This window comes from Lepisma saccharinum, chromosome 7 (genome assembly GCF_977018435.1).
Source record: "Lepisma saccharinum chromosome 7, izLepSacc3.1, whole genome shotgun sequence".
NCBI classification, from domain to species: Eukaryota; Metazoa; Arthropoda; class Insecta; order Zygentoma; family Lepismatidae; genus Lepisma; species Lepisma saccharinum.
Genome location: NC_139235.1, coordinates 27,837,445 through 27,858,596, shown reverse-complemented (window position 1 = coordinate 27,858,596; position 21,152 = coordinate 27,837,445). Strand labels below are relative to the sequence as shown.

Below are 21,152 nucleotides of genomic sequence, written 5' to 3'. Positions count from 1 at the left end.
CAATTGTCCGGCTACCTAATTTGTACCCTGTAAAGCTGCATGCTTTCAATTCTCCTGTTGGGAATTTTAAAAGTGTTCATACTCATAGCTAAGACTAACTTGTCTCAGAGAGTATTATTATTGTTGTTACTATTTGCTTATAATATTGATCGGATTTTTCCGTTGTCTATTTCTTCCTGTGGCGCAACTAACTAGTGGATTGCGTGTGAGGACGGAGCATGAACCAATTCAGTGGCCTTGCTCTATACATTCCACAAGGACAATTTTTCTTCGAGCAGATATATCATCACTTCATGGTGCTGATACCATTAAGAACTGAAAAGTCCCAGGTAAGTTTGAAGGCAATTATTTAAGGTTTACTGCTAAATATGCGTGTGTGTTTGATAAGAGCAGGTAAATACATTTATACAGGGTTTGTCCGGAAAGTAATAGGACTGAGTCGATTTAAAAAAAATTATTGAGCCAATCGTTACAATTCTTTAAAAACTTTCAAAGTAGTCTCCTTCTGCGTCGATACAGCGCTGCCAGCGCGATTTCCAATCATTGAAGGCGTCACGGAAGGCATTCTCCGGAATAGCCTTTAGAGCCGCGGTGCAAGATGCTTGGATCCCCTCTGTCGTCTCAAAATGCTTGCCTTTCATCGGCCTTTTCAGGCGAGGAAACAAAAAGAAGTCCGGGGGGGCCACATGTTCACATTTTCACACATGTTCAAATTTTCTTGGCACACTTCCACTCGCCGCAACTTCTGGTCGTCAGTAAGCACTTTTGGGACCATCTTCGCGCACACCTTGCGCATGTTCAAATGCTCCGTCACAATGTCATGAACCACAGATTTAGGTAAATTTAACATCTGGGCAATTAAGCGAATACTCAGTCGACGGTCTTCCAGCACGGTCTTCATCGGCGACCTCTTCCCGGCCCTCCGAAAAGGCCTTGTGCCACCGAAACACACCACTTCTTGCTAAAGTATCATCTGGGTAAGCCTGCTTGATCATATCAAACGTCTCTGTCGCAGATTTACCGAGTTTCACACAGAATTTAATCGCGTACCTCTGCTCTAACGAACGCTGCATTTTCGGCTTGCACCACTCACAGAAACACGTCGCGCGAAAAAGCCGGTCCTGACTCTCCGGGTGCTCGGAGACAACTGACTAGCCGCTTGTAGGTTAGGTAGGAACCCCCTCTACCGAATACAGTTAGTGCGCGCGCGCTCCGAAGTACAGTCGCGGCGAAAAAAAATCAGTCCTATTACTTTCCTGTAAACAGTAGAATTTTTCTTTTTAATAAAGCTTTTAAATATATATATGCATTTTATCATCCGATATCTTAATATTGTGACCACGGCCGTGTCTACGAAGAAAATTATTTGATTGATTGATTGATTGAGTTGGTGTTTTAAGTCCACTTTATGCACAGTAAGGCTAATCGGGACTGGACCTACAGTTTAAAGTGGAGTCCGAACAACTATGAGCCTCCACCGGGTACCGAACCCGGACCCCTTGATTACAAGGCAACGACTCTACCACTGCGCCATCGGGGAGGCATTTGTTTAGTAAGCATTTTGCACTAATTTTCTAATAGAATAATAAAACAACAAAACTGGAGAAATACTGTAATTTTCAAAAGAGGCCTCAAACTTTTGTGTACTGTTTTCTAGATGGTCCATAGGCTGGACACAATTTCTTGTGTAAATTATTAATGCCTACTAATTTAATGCCGAATTTTAATTTGTACATCTGAAAGTAAATTTTAGAAAAAAATACTTTAAGAAAATAGTAACGTAATTTTCTTCGCAGTCTCATGAATATATTTAGATATTTATAATTTTAATAATAAAAATTCAGATGGAACTCATAGGTGTCGCTAGCTTGCAATTACCGAGTAGGGGACAATCACAAGCATTGATATATTTTTAAATTTTTGGGAAAAGGAAAGTACTATTTAAGCAAACTTGAATTTAAAAATAATAAACTAAGTTGTTATTGTTTTTATTTTAATCGGCAGTATTGGCATTATTGTGCTTATTAGGTGTTGTTGTTTTTCTTTCAGTGTAAGAACTAAACCTTTCTCCCTTCCTTTGCCACGTCATATGCCTCACGTGAATTTCAGTAGTCATTGTTTCAGCCTACAACTTCGTCGCACTTCGATGCCTGTCCAGGATTAATACCTTAATTTATATGACAGAAGATCCGGAAACATACTTCATTAGGAGGACGTTCCTTTATCTTGGACAAACTGTTTGCGGTAAGGATTGTTCTCTTTATTCTTATTGCTTCCATACAAGAAGATTCATATGAGCCCATGCATGAATGAAACCGAAAATAATGTGGTTGATATTAAGCATCCTTTAGTCGTCGTAACCATTTAAAAGCGATAAATTAAAATAATTACACATGGCTAAAGGTATACGTGGTTAGGCAACTACCATCGCTACTCTCAGAAAAGTTTCCAAGGGGAAGGCATCAGAATCAAGGTCATGTTTTGGTTCCACATTACTTGATGTCGAGTTGCCCATTTTCTCTTGAAGCCAAATATTACAGACACGAGACCTGCCAATCACCCAGGCACTTCCATATCCTTCATTGGTTACAGACAGCGACGTCTTCGAACCGTCTCCTTAACCCCGATAGTAAATATATTGTTATCCTCATGTTATACCACCCTCTATATTGTCCTGCACATTACAAAAATGTTACGATACAGGATGCTGTGAGTGTGTGTGTAAAAAATATATAAATAATAATAATAATAATAATAAAATAGTCTCACTCTTTGTTCATCAGCCCTCGTAACAATTGTGAATTATATACTTCAAAAATTGTCAGACAATGAATCACAAATGCATCTGCGGCAGCGATGATTATTAAGCTTTACTTACCAGCAGTGTGCGAATTAACAGGGGGCCGCGGATATTCCCCTCAACAAAAGAATGTATCCCCCAGCAAATAAAATTATTTTATCCCTGCCAAGGGATGTTTTTATCCCCGTCAAAGAAAATGGAATTCAAAGCATATACAAAGTACATAATTTCTTAACTATGTAACGAACACAATTGAAAACACATTCGTGTCCATTAATGGTCCAGTCATCAAAGATTTCCCTGCCGAAAAGTATGCAGCCTTGAGGATTAAAGGGAGCCATTCTGCAAGTGATCAACCTCACCGAGCCTCTTTTCATACCATAATGCTGATATTTTACATGTATTAAAGTGTTCACAAGAAACTTGGAGGTGGTTAGATGGGCGTTAAATTTGAACTTGGCAATAAAAGCGTGGAACTATTTTTGTGCGTGATTTTTTTTTTTCGGAATGTAAATTTACTGTGTGTTTCTAAATTACGTGTAAATGTTGTGAGATTTAATGATCCACGGCAGAACCACTGTAAAAAGGTACTTAAAACCAAAAAACAATAGTTAATATATTTTGAGTCCGTAAGTTGCTACCTTCATTTGGTGCAAAGGTACATAAACCTTAATCTTGAAACTCAGCTAGCTTATCTACAGGGTAGGGTTCTTTGTAGACAACGAAACCAGACAGGATGCCTTCCAATGGAGACGTTTAAACGAATATATTATTTAAACACAGGATACATGGAGTAAGAATTTTACATGATAAGCTACATTCTTCTATAATTTTCTCGTTTACAGTCGATTTTCATCTCAATCTTCTTCCTTCGTAATGGGCAGATCTGGGTCGGAACTTCCTTCTCAATGGACGATCTGGACTTCCCTCTTAATGGACGTTCTGGGTCGGGACTTCCTTCTTTATGGACGGCCTGGATCGGAACTTCCTTCTCAATGGACGGTCTGAATCGGGACTTACTTCTTATTGGACGTTCTGGGTCGGGACTTCCTTCTCAATGGACGGTCTGGATCGGGACTTCCTTCTTATCTTCTCTGTGAACTTCCCTCTGGATTTTAATTTATTTAGATTTTGACTATTTAACGAATTCCTTTATACTTTTCCAACTGTTTCCTCTAAGCTTTGGGAATAATACTAATATCCTCCTTTGGGGCTGCAATTGGAACGCGCCACCACTAACTAGGTACAACAGAGTGTATACTTGGTGCAAACGATTAAACCGCGCAACCAAAAAGTGCTGTGGGGCGTCGATCAGAACGCGCTCGCCACTGATGTAAACAAAATTTCCCCTATGGGAATGGTAAATCAATCAGACAGATGCAATATCTGTTCAAAGACACAAACTTGTATCAGTGCTTTGACTTCCTTAATTTTCATATTAACTTACATGTGATCACTGATTTGATTTATATAATTTATATATTAATTTACTTCTTTCATATTTATTCTTTGTCTCCTTATAATATATTCTATTATTTTTCATCTTTCCAATTTGCTTTGTTCTTATTTATAAAGTTATTCACATATATTATGCCAATTCTTAACTTTGCACGCCTGGTGCTGCCATCTCTATTCGTCTTTGGCAAACTATTCACCTTACTTGATCCTCTTGGGTACGTAACACAATATTCCCCCCGTTGGCCATAAAAAAAAATTGTCGTAATATATATATATATATATATATATATATATGTGCAGATACATTTTTTTTCAAATTATATATGTACAATTCTATTATTTCTTCTTGACGCTTTCTTTCTTCTCTTCTGTGCAATTATATCTTCTAATGTTGTCTAAATTCTCTCTCCTTTCTACATCTGTTTTAATGTGCTTTAGAAGAACTGTATTTCTAAAAGTACTTATCACTTCATATGGGCCTTCATATATGAAAAATAGCTTTTTGATAGCTTTCTCTGAAGGTTTGCTCACCGGATGTGTTTTACAAAACACCAAATCTCCTTTATTGATATCTATTTTCTTAACCTTCTTCTCGTCCTTTGTTTTTCTTCTATTTCTCTTTTTATACAGCTCTGATAGCACTTTCTTCATTTCGCTCTTTTGCTCCATCATATCTGGCCGCTCCAATTCTTCAAACACATATGGTTCCTCCGTGTATCCGAGAAATAATTCAGCAGGGCTTCTTCCTGTTTCTTCTGATAATGCGTTATTTAACAATTTAGTTATTTTATTAACAACAGTTGACCATCGTGTATGGTTATCGTGGCAGTATGTTCTTAACAGTCTGACTATTTCTCCATTGTATCGTTCTATGGGATTCGAGCTGGGGTGGTATCGCGTTACATTTATTACTTTGACTCCTTTGAATTGCATATAGTCCATGAAATACTCCTATACAAACTGTGTACCATTATCTGTTAACACCTTTCTAGGAATTCCATAGTGTTTAGTGAAACCGTCTTCGAAACATTTAACTATCTCTCTTGATGTTGCTTTTCTTATGTTGTAACACATTACAAATTTACTACTTATGTCCACGCATGTAAGGATGTATTGGAATCCTTTTGATCTCGGCAGTGGAACAATTAAGTCTATGGATATTAAATCCAATGGCCTTGGAGCTATAACACGTAGTTCTTCCTTTTTTAATTTCCATTTAGATGGCTTAGTCTGTATGCATACAACGCAGTTTCTAACATGGTCCACAACATCATTTTTCAGAGTCTTCCAAAAATAAAAACGACGTGCCATCCTCAAAGTTTTGTCTGTCCCAAAATGTCCTGACTCTTCATGTACTGTTGTTAAGATCTTATAGATCATTGTTTTGGGTGCACATAACCTTACTTGGTGTGGATTTTCAATGTTCACTTTAAAAATCATGCCTTCTATAATTCTGTAATTCCCTTTGATTCTGGCTTTTCTCATCTTTCTTTCTCCAACAATGGTTTCTCCTTCCAATATTTTAAATATAGTACTAAGTCCTTCATCTTCTTTCATCTCTTTTATCCATTCTTCTTTTACTACATTCTTCATTTCTTCCTCCACAATCGCATTTATGGACAATTTGATTATCTCTTCTGGTTCTTGTTGGGGTCTTATTGGAGCTCTGCTTAATGCATCGGCAATTTGATTATCCCTGCCCTTTATATCAATCACTTCAAAGCTATATTCTTGTATTAACAGGGCCCATCTGGTAAGTCTAGGATTCCACTGCTTTGCCGAATTTAGCCAGACCAAGCTTTTGTGATCGCTGAATACCTTAAATCTCCTTCCTTTGAGGTATGGTGAGAACTTTTGTATTCCAAATAGGATGGCTAGGCATTCGAGTTCACTTATAGTATAGGATTTTTCAAATGTCTTAAGAGAACGGCTGGCATTCTGGATGACTTGGTCTTTTCCATTCCCGTCCTTCTGGAATAGATACGCCCCTAGTCCTATATTAGATGCATCGGTTCCCAAGCAAAATGTTTTCTCGAAATTCGGTTGGCTTATGGCAGGCGATGATATGAGATCGATTTTCAGTACACCGAAAGCTTTATCTTCTTCTTCTCCCCAATTCCACTTGTTAGTTTTCTTTAATAGCTCATACAATGGTCTTGCCTTTTGTGCAAAATCTCTAATGAACTTGCTTCTCCAACTACACATTCCAAGAAATCTCTGTAATTGTTTCTTTGTAATTGGCTTAGGGAAAAGTCTTATCGCTTCATCCTTATCTGTACATAGCTTAATTTCTCCACCGGATATAACATGGCCTAAAAACTTAACTTCCTTTCTGACAAAAGAGCATTTCTCCAGTTTGACGGTTGATCCTGCTTTTCCTAATTTGCTCAATACCCAATCTATTCTTCTTATATGGGAATCCCAGTCTTTACTGTGAATGTACATGTCATCTACATATATGGCTAACCAATGCTTAGTTTCTATCCCAAATATCTTGTTCAACGCAGTCATAAATGCCGAAACAGATGAATTTAAACCATATGGCAATCTTCTGAATTGAAACAATCTTGAGCCATATCTGAATGCTGTATACTTTCTTGACTTCTTCTCGATCTCAATTTGAAAGTATCCCAGTGTCAAATCAAAAGAAGTAAAGTATCTGCTTCCTGCAAATAAGTGTAGCATCTCATCTATTCTATCCACCTGGTTTCTTGGAAGTAATACGTGTTTGCTTAGTTCTCTCAGATCTAAGACTGGTCTAACTCCTCCATTGGGTTTGTCAACTACATGCATCGGGCTTACATGTATGCTATTTGAATCTTCTATAATTTCCCATCTTAACCATTTCTGAAGTTCTTCTTCTACAGCTTTTCTTTTCGCAAAAGGTATCGGATACTGTTTAGATACTATAGGTCTTTCTGTATCTACTTCTATTTCGTAGGAATACCCTCTGGTGAGTCCTGGCTTTTGGCTAAACAAATTCCTATGCTCTAACAAAACTTCTTGTAATTGCTTCCTCTCTTCTTTGGAGATATCTTTGCACTCATCAACCTTATTCTTTATCTCTTCAACAGATGCAGTGTATTCATCATTTTCTTTATTCATTTCACTTTCAATTTCTTTGCATATATCATTTGGTACTGCCTTCATCTGTCCGTACATTAAATTGAGGTTGCCAATGCATTCTTTTCTCTCCATTTCGTTGTTTACAGCTTCCATAGGAACATCTAGTCTTTCTTCTTCCAATGACTCTAGATTCAATCTTCTATCTTTGATATAGATATGACCATCATATTTTTCCAAAAATGGTATTCCTAATATCATATCACGTCTTAGACCTTTTACTACGAGGAATCTGACAGGAAAATTTAACCCTTGAAGGTTCATCATTACGCCGACGGTTCCTTGTATTTTATGTTCTTCTTTCCCTGCTGCCATGACCAATCTTATTTTATCCCTTTCTGATGCATCTTGACGAACTTGTGGATATTTTCCTTTTATCCTTTTCCAACAATCATAACTCATTACTTCTACCACACTACCACAATCTATTAGGCACTTTACTTCTAATTCTATAAATTTTGCCTTTCCATAAAAAGTTCTCCCTGGCTTCAGGTCATTGAAATTCGGCTCTTCTATTAAACATAATTCATAATTCAAGACTTTCTCTTTCACTATGTACATTTCTATTTACAATTTCTCCCTGCCTTACATTTATCTCTGTTTTTGCTCTCACACCTGGGAGATGCTGCAAGAGCATTACATGTTTGACCCTCTATTCTCTTCTGCATTCCTTGAATCTTCATCTGCTGTAATTCCCTCCTGGAATCTTCTTCCGTCATTACAATAATTTCTGGCTAATTCTATGGCTTCGTCTCTTTCTACATCCTGAAGTGCATTTCTTCTTTCCATTTTTTCATTGGGCACACTTACTCGGTATTCTCTTTCGTTCTGTTCATATATGTTCCTCCATCGCTGATTTCCTCCTCTTCCATATCCTCGGAAATTATTTCGGCCTCTCAAGTTTCTCCAATTTCCTCGATATCTATCATCGTTTCTATCTCTTTCTTCCACAGAGTCTATGATTCTTTCATATTTTCCATTGTTTCTTCCTACGTCTCTTCTTTCTGCACTTGGTCTCTGCTTTCTAACTTCTATTCTTCTTACATCAAATTCCTGTCTCCGGAACTTTGGTTTTGAGCGCCCTTCTTCTTCTGAATGTTGCCTTTTTCCATAGAATCATCCTTCCTTATCGTTCCAGGAATTCTGAGTTTTTGTTAGCACATCTTCGGTTCTTAGATATTCAATCAAATCATCAACTGCTTTTATCTTAACCGCTGCTATAGCTCTCTGTATTCTTAATGGCAATGTTTGGACAACTTGTTTAGCCAGCTCCTCTTCACTGCATCCTTCCTTTAGGTTTTTGAGCTTCTTAGAGTCTCCCATGTATGTTCTTCCAGGCTGGCGACTTTTGACCAATCTACATATCTTCTTTTTAATGCTTCTAGCTGCCTTTTCTTTATGTCTTCACTGCAGTAGTAGTTCAGGAATTTTCGGCTGAACTCCTTAAAATTTCTAAATTTGTGCTCATTTAGTTGATACCATCCTGCTGCCGACTGTTCAAAACATGTCTCTATGACGTTCAAAATTATTCCTTCGGGGATCCTCATAAGTCTGACATTTGTTGTTAGTTCTCTTTAAAACTTTCTGGGACATTTATCAGATATATTCCCATTGAATTTTGGAAGATGCTGCAATTCTTGTGGCCTAGGTATCCTGGTCCTATAGTTCTCGTCTCTCGGGAATTCATTTTCCAATACGTCTAAGAGCCTTTCATTATTACTTCCATTTTCGCTATTCTTCCATTTCCTTTTTTTGTGACCTCCCGCTATTCTATATCTCTTATGCTTCTCTTCTTCCTCCGTCGTCGATTCATCGCTTGAACTCTCTTCTCTCAGCTCTTTCTTAAAATTCGTTTCTTCACTTTCTCGAAACCTAGGATTTATGTTTCCTTCTTTGATGAATAGCTTTCATAACTTTCTTTCCACTTCTTCTACTTTATTTTCTGTCCTCTCTATCTTTGACACTGCCCCAATTAATTTTCTTTCTAATTCCTTTCCCTTCTTATCTGCTGCATTAATTTTATTTTGATTTTCCCCAATGTCCTTCTCCATACTGCTAGTTTTTTCTTGTACTTCTTGCAGTTCCCGCGTACTTACTTCTCTCATTTTTAGAACTTCCTTTTCCATTCTGTTGCGTGTTTTCCAGCTTCTATCTTCCATTAGGACCTTTGCTTCCTCTATCTTGCTTTCATTTTCATCTACTCTAGAAGATACTGCTTCTATTTGCGATTTATTTTCAACAATTTTTCTTTCCATACTGTTGGTTCTGTGTATGTTCTCCTCTCTAAGTTTTGAAACTTCTTCCTCAATCGTCCTATTTATATCCACGCTTTTGCTTTCAATTAGCAGTGTTGTTTCTTCTATTTTCTTTTCCAATGATCTTCTATTTTCTTCACATGTCTCGGTTATTTTCTCGTACATTTTCTTGCTTTCATTTCTTACTGCTTCTAATTTTCTACTATTTTCATCGAGCCTTTCTTTCACTTCCTTGTTATTTTCTTCTAACTTTTCTTCTACTGTTCTATTACTCTCATCAATCTTCTTCAATTCTCTGTTATTTTCATTTATCTGCATTGACAGCTTTTGGAACATTTCCATCAAGTTTATTTCTTCTGTCTTCTTCTGCTTTGCTTTTAGCTTTTCCTTCTTGCATTCCTTACATGTATAATCTTCTTCCCTTTTACTTATTCATATGTATTTCTCCTTTCTTATTCCTTCGCACGTCCAATGTTTCATTTCCTCGCATGCGACACAGAAAATAATTTCTTCCTTGTTTCCTTCCTCTCCGCAGCAAATGAAAGTTTCCCTTTTTTCTCCGTCTTCCTTCATTGTAACTTCTCCCTTCTCATTTCCATCTTTATCCTTTTCCTCCATTTTCAATTATTCTTTCTCTCTTCGCTGTCTGGTTCCTAATTCTCTAGCCCTAAAAGTTGGTCGCCATTTATTTATGCTACCTTCATTTGGTGCAAAGGTACATAAACCTTAATCTTGAAACTCAGCTAGCTTATCTACAGGGTAGGGTTCTTTGTAGACAACGAAACCAGACAGGATGCCTTCCAATGGAGACGTTTAAACGAATATATTATTTAAACACAGGATACATGGAGTAAGAATTTTACATGATAAGCTACATTCTTCTATAATTTTCTCGTTTACAGTCGATTTTCATCTCAATCTTCTTCCTTCGTAATGGGCAGATCTGGGTCGGAACTTCCTTCTCAATGGACGATCTGGACTTCCCTCTTAATGGACGTTCTGGGTCGGGACTTCCTTCTTTATGGACGGCCTGGATCGGAACTTCCTTCTCAATGGACGGTCTGAATCGGGACTTACTTCTTATTGGACGTTCTGGGTCGGGACTTCCTTCTCAATGGACGGTCTGGATCGGGACTTCCTTCTTATCTTCTCTGTGAACTTCCCTCTGGATTTTAATTTATTTAGGTTTTGACTATTTAACGAATTCCTTTTACTTTTCCAACTGTTTCCTCTAAGCTTTGGGAATAATACTAATATCCTCCCTTGGGGCTGCAATTGGAACGCGCCACCACTAACTAGGTACAACAGAGTGTATACTTGGTGCAAACGATTTACACGCGCATCCAAGTAGGTGCTACGGTTAAACCGCGCAACCAAAAAGTGCTGTGGGGCGTCGATCAGAACGCGCTCGCCACTGATGTAAACAAAATTTCCCCTATGGGAATGGTAAATCAATCAGACAGATGCAATATCTGTTCAAAGACACAAACTTGTATCAGTGCTTTGACTTCCTTAATTTTCATATTAACTTACATGTGATCACTGATTTGATTTATAAAATATATATATTAATTTACTTCTTTCATATTTATTCTTTGTCTTCTTATAATATATTCTATTGTTTTTCATCTTTCCAATTTGCTTTGTTCTTATTTATAAAGTTATTCACATATATTATGCCAATTCTTAACTTTGCACGCCTGGTGCTGCCATCTCTATTCGTCTTTGGCAAACTATTCACCTTACTTGATCCTCTTGGGTACGTAACAAAGTTCGCTTTATGCACAGAGAGGGTAATCGGGACTGGACCTACAGTTTAAAGTGGGATCCAAACCATTATGTGCCTCTAGTGGTAGTTGAGTTTACTGAGTGGTGACATGTACAGCACAAATTTATATAACGTCTAAGAAAAAGGTACTTTCCAAAATTAAATAAAAAATACGTCACTCAGTGGACATCCCCTTCCCCCAAAGCAAAAAAACTTAATTCGCAAAGTGCTCGCCAGGTACACTGTGTCTACAAAAGTCATAGCCTAGAGCAAATATTGTCCGCGTAGTTGATTACTTGAAATGTTACCATGCAGGCTCAAAGACCACGTCCTGCATATTATGATTATTTAATAAACAATTAACGTCACTTCTAGTTTATTGCATTGTAAACGATGTTATTTCTTTGCGTAATCTCATTATATCGTTATGTAAATAAAACGTAAGTCTATCAATATACTTATCTACCTATGAAAATAATAATGCTGTACTTTCTTTACAATTTCTGTTGCATTTTTGAAAGAAGAAAATATATGACTAGACGATATTGGGTACATATGTACCCAATATGACCTAACCGTTATTTTTTTGCCTGTAATCATGTTATTATTTGGAACGGGCTCCAATTTTCAGTAAACGTCCAGAAATGTTCCCTCTTTTGAACCTTGCCATTTGTTTTACCTTTCTGACTTTGTACAGTGTCTCTCAAAAGTTTTAGGACAACGACATTTTAAACTAGGCAACCCAATTTACACAAGGCGTTGGTGGGTTGCGTGTAGAGTTAGGCTCAATTTCAGGGTTGCCACATGCACAATAGATATTTATAAAATGCGCGAAAGGAATAAAAACAAGTAATATTGTATAAAATTATGAAAAATATCACTATTATATCGCAAGTGACAAAATTCTTTCTGAAAGAAAATAAAAAGGTTTCTTAGTATTTCATCGCTGATGAGTGAGTCTACAGAAAGGAAAAGAGGTGAGAGAAAATCCTGCTGAAATGTTCTTCACCGACGTTCAAAATGAAACAGAACTTTTTCACACTAGAGCTTTTAGTTTTATCCGTTTTTAGTGAGGTCAACAGTTTCCAAGGCTGATGTAAAAAAAAAACTGCTGTAACCTTGTAGCCTACATAGCATCGTCTGTATTGAAACATGAACAAACAAATTGTATACGTCAGTGAGGAATTCTATTGTTCAGCTACTGAAACCCCAGGAAGTAACTTTCGCTGTCCAAGGCCTACCTATTATTCAGCTACTGAAAAAAAAAACAGGAAGTAAACTTCCGCCGTCCAAGGCCTACCTATTGTTCAATCTGTCATTCTGTCACTATTGTTAGCACACGGGAGAACGAAATTGTAGTTTTTAGATGTCCACAGAAAAATAATTTTCAAATACGATAACAGAGAGAGAACACAGTCGCTTTCGATACCAAAAAAACTAATTGCTACAATACAATAAGTATATTTACAATTAATAGCAAAATATTAATATTTATTTTTCTTTATTAACAATATCTATGAATTTGTTTCGAACAAAAACATGTTATAGAAACATTTCCAGCCGTAAGTTCAAAATTTGGCCCCCTCTTCCCACAAATCACATTACATACATACATACGTGTGGAGGACCCGTGGCGTTACAAGAGCCTGCCTCCCAATATTGCTTAAGGGGGGTTTGGTTAGCATGCAATAGATCAGTATGCTAGAAAATACAGAGGAGAAGGGGGGCCATTAACACTGCACCACCACCACTATTGCCAGTTAGCGTAGTCATTTTGTCACCAACTCTTCATCGTATCATCTTAGAAGGCTACAAAATATTACGTAGTCAACTCCTATTTGTAAATTAGCTTCGCCTGTGAAGCTTTGCTATATCTGCATGCGATATTCCATACCATCATTATAAATGGACCACCCGGTATATTGCATACATTTTTTCAAATTTTTCAACGCATTTTTCAAAACGAATTGAAATCGTACAATTTATATGGGCTTAGAAAGGAATTATTTGTTTCAAAATTCTTTGTCAAAATCTTACTGACTCGCAGAAAAAGCAATCAAATGTAGAAAACACACCTCGAAGAAACTTACAAGATATCTTTAAAATGTTCAAATCTCAATTTGTTTCTGGTACTCTTACGACGTATACGTAAGAAAATACATACTGACTCAAATATATGGAACGGAATGTTGTCACTTTTCAATATCGTTATTTTGACAACTCCGACATTTCGTATGTGTACTGCAATGGTGTCTGCATACAAATAATTTGCATTCCGAACAACGTACCTTCGTTTTATGCTTCTTTTTTCCACCAAATTCATGGCTCGCGTGCTGTGATTTAAGGTAGGAAACATTCCTCACGGGGTACCGAGTGCCGCCAAAGAGGGACCGATCACTTCAGATGCGTGAAAGCAAATGAAAGAACGACTGATTAAAGGCGCCAACGCCTCTATGTTTTCGGGAAAATAGTGAAGATAAGTTACCTAGTGTTTTCCCGACCTTCTTTGCACTGGTAAGGAAAATAATTAAACATTTTAAGAAAGGCGGAACTCAGTGCCGTCGCGCGGGTTACGGAGGGTTAAGTGAGTGTAAAATGACAAGAGAAATTTGGAAATATCTATCCATAAAGTTAGCCAAGCTATACGTAGAATTCACCCACATAGTTTTACAATGCATAATTTTGTGTTGCCTAATATCTCCTACTATCCGGGAACAAAAATGCACATTGTACAGTGTCTCTCAAAAGTTTTAGGACAACGACTTTTTAAACTAGGCAACCCAATTTACACAAGGCGTTGGTGGGTTGCGTGTAGAGTTAGGCTCAATTTCAGGGTTGCCACATGCACAATAGATATTTATAAAATGCGAAAGGAATAAAAACAAGTAATATTGTATAAAATTATGAAAAATATCACTATTATATCGCAAGTGACAAAATTCTTTCTGAAAGAAAATAAAAAGGTTTCTTAGTATTTCATCGCTGATGAGTGAGTCTACAGAAAGGAAAAGAGGTGAGAGAAAACGAAAGGTGACAAAGGAGAGGAGAAAAAGAAAGCGAAAGGAGAAGAGGAAATGTAGAGGAGAGAAGAAAGATAGGATAAACGAGGAGAGGAGATGTAGTGAGGAGAATGGAAAAAGATTCTAGGAGAGATGAGGAAAATGGAGCAAAGAAGAGAGAAGAGGAGACGAGAGGAGGGGAGTGGAGAGTAAAGTAAAGGAGAGAAAAAGAGAAGAACGAAAAGAAGAGGAGAAGAGTGCAGTGGAGTCGGAAATCTAAGACAGGAGAGGAGATACGAGGAGTGGAGATGAGTGGGATGGAGATAAGATGCGATGAAAGTAGGGAAGGCGATATGAGATAAAAGCAGATCGAGCAGAAGGAGGGGAGAGGAGAAGGAGAAGAGAAGAACAGAAGGGACTGAAGAGAAGAGGTAGTTGCAGAAAATATCGTCTCAGCGTCAAGAATTGATGCATTGGTCAAATTATCGACATGAAACATTCAATAACATTTTGAAATGTATTGGAGAATGTATTAGATCGGTTCGAAATGCATTTTGGCTTAGTTCAGAGCAAGGTAAAATCTTCCATGTAAGATCTTTGATTTTGCCTGCGATTATACCACTAAAAACATGAATGTAATTTGAATATTTATAAGAATTATCCAATTTTTGTCCACTTCTCGGTTCGTTGAAATGGAGATTTTGTAATTTAATTTTTCCCCTCCCCCCATCGTTAATTCCAAACTGAATCATTCCGTTTCACACGGCGTGGACAATGAACACAATGGGATAGGTCTAAAACTTACGAAAATTTTCTGCCACCGGAAGGGTTTGAACCTACGACCATCAGATTGACAGCCCTGAACGGTAAACACTACCCTACAAGCTTTCGCTCCTGAAAATAAGTAGAAGGAGCTGACCAATGTGAAATGTAGATGCAACTCTCCTCCTACATGTAATGTGCAAGCAATACTTGTTTGTAACAAAGAAAACGAAGGTAGTACGACTCGGCGAAAACATTTAATTTAGAATTGCACATGATGAAAACTTTTCATTCGATATTTGCGGAGGTATCCTTGCATTGAACTCGAGTGGGAAAAGGGGTAAAATTAGTATGTCCTGAATTGCCACAAATATAAATAGTTATTTCATTAATATTTGTCAATGTCTTTGAAGCAGTACACAATTATCGTTAGAGTATCATAATTCACGATCTTATACCTGAAAATATCCCTTTGAATGTGTGTCAATTCATTTATTTGTTTATTTTTTTTATAAATTCCATATGCAGAACAATGTAGCCACTATACACTGCTATTACAAATAATGTTACCATGCTCTTGTTTATAATAAAAGGAGAATTAAAAATAGTACACCTAGTATGGAGGATCGAATGCTTTCAAGAACTCTAACCAATACACTACGCCCTTTGTTTCCCTTGGAGCAACAGTTCTTAATTATTCTGTCACGTCAATATTGTAAACGTTATCCTGCAAAAAGAAGTTCAATACTTTGATATAGCTCTGTACTTCTAGAATTACTCTATACACATGCATTTGAAATTTAACTCTGAATTTATTTCTTCGTTGTTAGTATATCTAAGCTTGTGAATATACTCTATTTGTAATTTTATAACGGTTACATGAACATCTACGGAGTAGTTCCTTATAATAACCTCCGGTTGACCAAGTTGCCAATATAAACAAATGGAATACAGATTGTCTTCGAGCTAATATTGTTAAAAAGGAGCGGATACATGTATTACTATCCCAATACTTATTCAATAAGATTTCTTGTTTGTCAGAAATTATGACTTAAAGTATTGCATGTTGAGCTAGTGCCCACCTAGCCGCCTCTGACGAAATCTATCATTCTTCAGATTCTCTTTCAAATTCGACTCTGGTCACTTGTAACATGCTGGCTGCAGACACTGTGCATCGACGCACCGTGTTTTGCGATAAGAAGTGGACTTGAATAGCGTGAGTGAGTCACTTTGAATGCGAGCAAGCTACGCTACCAAGCTTGTCTGCCTTTGAAAACCAAGTAATTTTTTTCACAGTTTCCGAACGCGATTGCTATTGTAGAAGTATATATTCTCTCAAAAGAGCACGAAAGGAAATTTGACCAATATTCTCCCGTCGTTTAAAACCAAATATTATCTATTAAACGAAAAGTTCACGATTGTCAATAAACGGTTTAACCTATCTCAGCATAGGTTCGATCCCGTATTCAGTCTCCGGGAATATTCGGCCTGTGTATAGGGCCGGTGGCAACCCACTATCGTAATGAAATTGGGGAGCTCCGAGTGAGTGAGCGTAATCCGGTAGCGAAGTCCTACAACGGCTGGGGGTCTGTCGGGCCGACCACCCGTCCCCCTAGTCTGGCTGCAGATCTCCACGCCACCCTGGTTGCCCCTCGTGGGAGGGAGGCCAGCAGTCGGTAGGTAAGCCTTGGCCCAATATTGGGCTGTAGCATATAGGATTATTATTATTTAAATGATAAAATTTAATAGAAAGATTCTCCGAAATTTCTCTCCCACTGTCTACGTCAGGCCAGTACCCAGGGAGGGGGGGGGCATGCCCCCTCGAACCCTGAAAAAATATTTAAATGTGAACCTATCAATAACTACGAAAATAACATCGTCGATTTTAGAAATGTGTAAAAATTTCAATTTTGTTCTTACATAAATGAATCCGTTTCTTGCGCAAAAGTCTTCAGGCTGCAATATTGGATGGTTTTAGTTTTATAATCATTGATGCAAGGCTACCAGACGTCCGATTCAGCGATTTTGTCAGGACAGTGCGTTACTTTCAATCCCTGTCCCGACTTTTTCGAACTGCAATCGTGATGCGAGAATGTCTCTTTATTATTGCCTTTTCTTAACTCACAATTAGACATGTTCTTTATTGCAATAATAATTCCTAGTACGCAACATTTAATTTATAAATATATTATTTTCTAAACATAGACTTATCATGACTTTTCAATGGCGCTGGGACTATTTGAACTATTTTGTAATATCTGTCTCTCTTTCTCTCTCTCTCTCTCTTTTATATAGTAGTGTCCCACGAGTCTCTCTTGACTAATACTGTCAAATGAGAAGTGATTTTATGAATACAATTTTCCGCCTGTTTACGTCTAACGTTGCGCAGATTTGGTAGTTCGCAAACGGTTTAATTATTTCGTGTTACCTCACGCAACAGCAAATACATTTCAGAAGACTGTTCTGAACACGACACTTGCGTCAGTAAACAATCATTTCGTCTGTAGCAGTATCACAGGAAAAGAATATCGTCCTGCAATGTTCAAGCCTCTAGATATTCTCCATTAATAATGTCTAATCACAATAATAAGTTACAAGAAATAACTCTCATTCGCAACTACCAATATTCTCGTTTTTTTTCATCACTTCGAAAATTATTTCTCGAAGATATCTGTTAAACTACAAGAAAGCAATTCAAAATTAAAGTAAAAGTTCAACTACATGTATACCCAACGACATTTACAATATTGGAGGGACAGAATACTTAAAAATTGTTGTTTCAATCGAAGGTAAGGGCGTGGTGTAGCGGTTAGAGTTCACGATTGGGCAGCTAGCGGTCCCAGGTTCGATCCTCCATACTAGGTGTGGAGAGCATGGTAACATTATTTGTCATAGTAGTGTATAGTGGCTACATTGTTCTGCATTTGGAATTTATAAAAAAAATAAACAAATAAATGAATTGACACACATTCAAAGGGATATTTTCAGGTATAAGATCGTGAATTATGATACTCTAACGATAATTGTGTACTGCTTCAAAGACATTGACAAATATTAATGAAATAACTATTTATATTTGTGGCAATTCAGGACATACTAATTTTTCCCCTTTTCCCACTCGAGTTCAATGCAAGGATACCTCCGCAAATATCGAATGAAAAGTTTTCATCATGTGCAATTCTAAATTAAATGTTTTCGCCGAGTCGTACTACCTTCGTTTTCTTTGTTACAAACAAGTATTGCTTGCACATTACATGTAGGAGGAGAGTTGCATCTACATTTCACATTGGTCAGCTCCTTCTACTTATTTTCAGGAGCGAAAGCTTGTAGGGTAGTGTTTACCGTTCAGGGCTGTCAATCTGATGGTCGTAGGTTCAAACCCTTCCGGTGGCAGAAAATTTTCGTAAGTTTTAGACCTATCCCATTGTGTTCATTGTCCACGCCGTGTGAAACGGAATGATTCAGTTTGGAATTAACGATGGGGGGAGGGGAAAAATTAAATTACAAAATCTCCATTTCAACGAACCGAGAAGTGGACAAAAATTGGATAATTCTTATAAATATTCAAATTACATTCATGTTTTTAGTGGTATAATCGCAGGCAAAATCAAAGATCTTACATGGAAGATTTTACCTTGCTCTGAACTAAGCCAAAATGCATTTCGAACCGATCTAATACATTCTCCAATACATTTCAAAATGTTATTGAATGTTTCATGTCGATAATTTGACCAATGCATCAATTCTTGACGCTGAGACGATATTTTCTGCAACTACCTCTTCTCTTCAGTCCCTTCTGTTCTTCTCTTCTCCTTCTCCTCTCCCCTCCTTCTGCTCGATCTGCTTTTATCTCATATCGCCTTCCCTACTTTCATCGCATCTTATCTCCATCCCACTCAACTCCACTCCTCGTATCTCCTCTCCTGTCTTAGATTTCCGACTCCACTGCACTCTTCTCCTCTTCTTTTCGTTCTTCTCTTTTTCTCTCCTTTACTTTACTCTCCACTCCCCTCCTCTCGTCTCCTCTTCTCTCTTCTTTGCTCCATTTTCCTCATCTCTCCTAGAATCTTTTTCCATTCTCCTCACTACATCTCCTCTCCTCGTTTATCCTATCTTTCTTCTCTCCTCTACATTTCCTCTTCTCCTTTCGCTTTCTTTTTCTCCTCTCCTTTGTCACCTTTCGTTTTCTCTCACCTCTTTTCCTTTCTGTAGACTCACTCATCAGCGATGAAATACTAAGAAACCTTTTTATTTTCTTTCAGAAAGAATTTTGTCACTTGCGATATAATAGTGATATTTTTCATAATTTTATACAATATTACTTGTTTTTATTCCTTTCGCATTTTATAAATATCTATTGTGCATGTGGCAACCCTGAAATTGAGCCTAACTCTACACGCAACCCACCAACGCCTTGTGTAAATTGGGTTGCCTAGTTTAAAATGTCGTTGTCCTAAAACTTTTGAGAGACACTGTACACCAGTAGAAATAATCGCAACCTTAGGTTGGCCATATTTAGTTGTTGCTACGAAGGACTTAGAAGAGTATGACGAAGTCTATGCAGACTTCATCCTTTGTGCATTATTGTTATATATTTTACTTCTTTTCTTGTCAATTATTATTATTATTTGTCGTGTCTTGTGAATTCGATACTCTGACAGAATTATCCTCCTGCCCAGAATCTTTACACAAATTCGGCTTCTCTTTTTATGGCCGCTCATTTTTCATAAGCTGAGCCTTTATTCTTGACATTCTGAAGAATAAATCCAATTCTTGATCAAACGCAAAATAGCAATATCGAAATAGATTTCACTTGCAGAAATGTATTCCTTTAATAAACATTATTAAGACAAAGCATTGACGATACGTACATTGAATTTTTAAAAAATCCCGGTTGGGCGAGCTGACAACCATTCAGGATTTCCCTGCTTTGAAATCTTAAAAAAGTAAAGAAAATTCCAGAAAACTCGTGTTGAATGTGTTGTATTATTTTATGTTTATGTAAATATATTAATATTTACTATTAATAATTGTAATAGAGCGGGTCATTTAATCTCGTCGATGTAGTAATCAAATCAGACACAAAAATACAACATCATAATAACAAAAGTAAGGCGTTCCGTTTCGTGTAAATACCTATCTCGAGCATTGATATCCTCCCTTTGTACCCAACACTCCATGTGACTGCATATGTTGGTGAATCAGAGTGTTTAAGTGGTGTTTTGTTTTTCTCTACAGAATTCAACCGCCAATTCGTGTTCAAGAATAAGCCTGAAATAGAATCAGTGCAAGCAAGTACTGCTCTGGAGACTACCACAGTACGGATATTCATATTTCTTTTTCCTGCTGTGTTAGGAGGTGAGTGAAAATTGATTCCATAAAAAGAAGTGGGACACGAAATAGTTCATTCAGAAGGTTCAAACACGTTAAAAGAATGGTCTTCCTGTCGTTAATTTTCAAATTGTTAATCCAACCCCACATTTCACGAAGAAGAGTTCTTGAATATCTCATGCAGAGTTTAAAAAATATCTTGGATTCTGATTACATCTAGTAATTGCTCTTTCACATGACACCAACTCACAGTGGCGCAGGAAGGGTTTTCATTTGGGAGGTGTACATAATTAGAGCTCCACAAACATAATACAAAATTTACATAAATAGTTCTTATTTAGGCCATATACTGTATTTATTTAGAATTCTATGGTTTTGTGGTTATTTTAAAGATATGTTTTTAAAACATGTTGTAAATGCTTGTTCTCAATCTTGCTTTGTCTCAACTCCAAAGTTTGTCAAATTTATTTTAGATCCAGTTTATGCGCAGGCAGGCTAATCAGGACAGGATCTAAGTTTGAAATGAAATTGCATGTCGCTCTTGTCGGGATAGATCTAAAGACCGCTTGAGGGGCAAAGAGGCTCTTTATCTCGTCTTATCATGAAATGTACAATATAAGCAATATATACATTATGTTTCAAAAAGTATACAGGTC

The 21,152-nt window shown here is 37.2% G+C and overlaps 1 long non-coding RNA gene across 1 annotated transcript; it reads left to right on the top strand.

The window, feature by feature from the left end:
* Positions 1-202: 202 nt before the first annotated feature.
* On the top strand, positions 203-20,489 carry LOC145990162 (uncharacterized). The gene is made up of 3 exons (XR_014441937.1): positions 203-329; positions 2,050-2,244; positions 20,404-20,489. It is a non-coding gene; the product is annotated as an uncharacterized LOC145990162 (long non-coding RNA).
* The last annotated feature ends 663 nt before the right edge of the window (positions 20,490-21,152 follow it).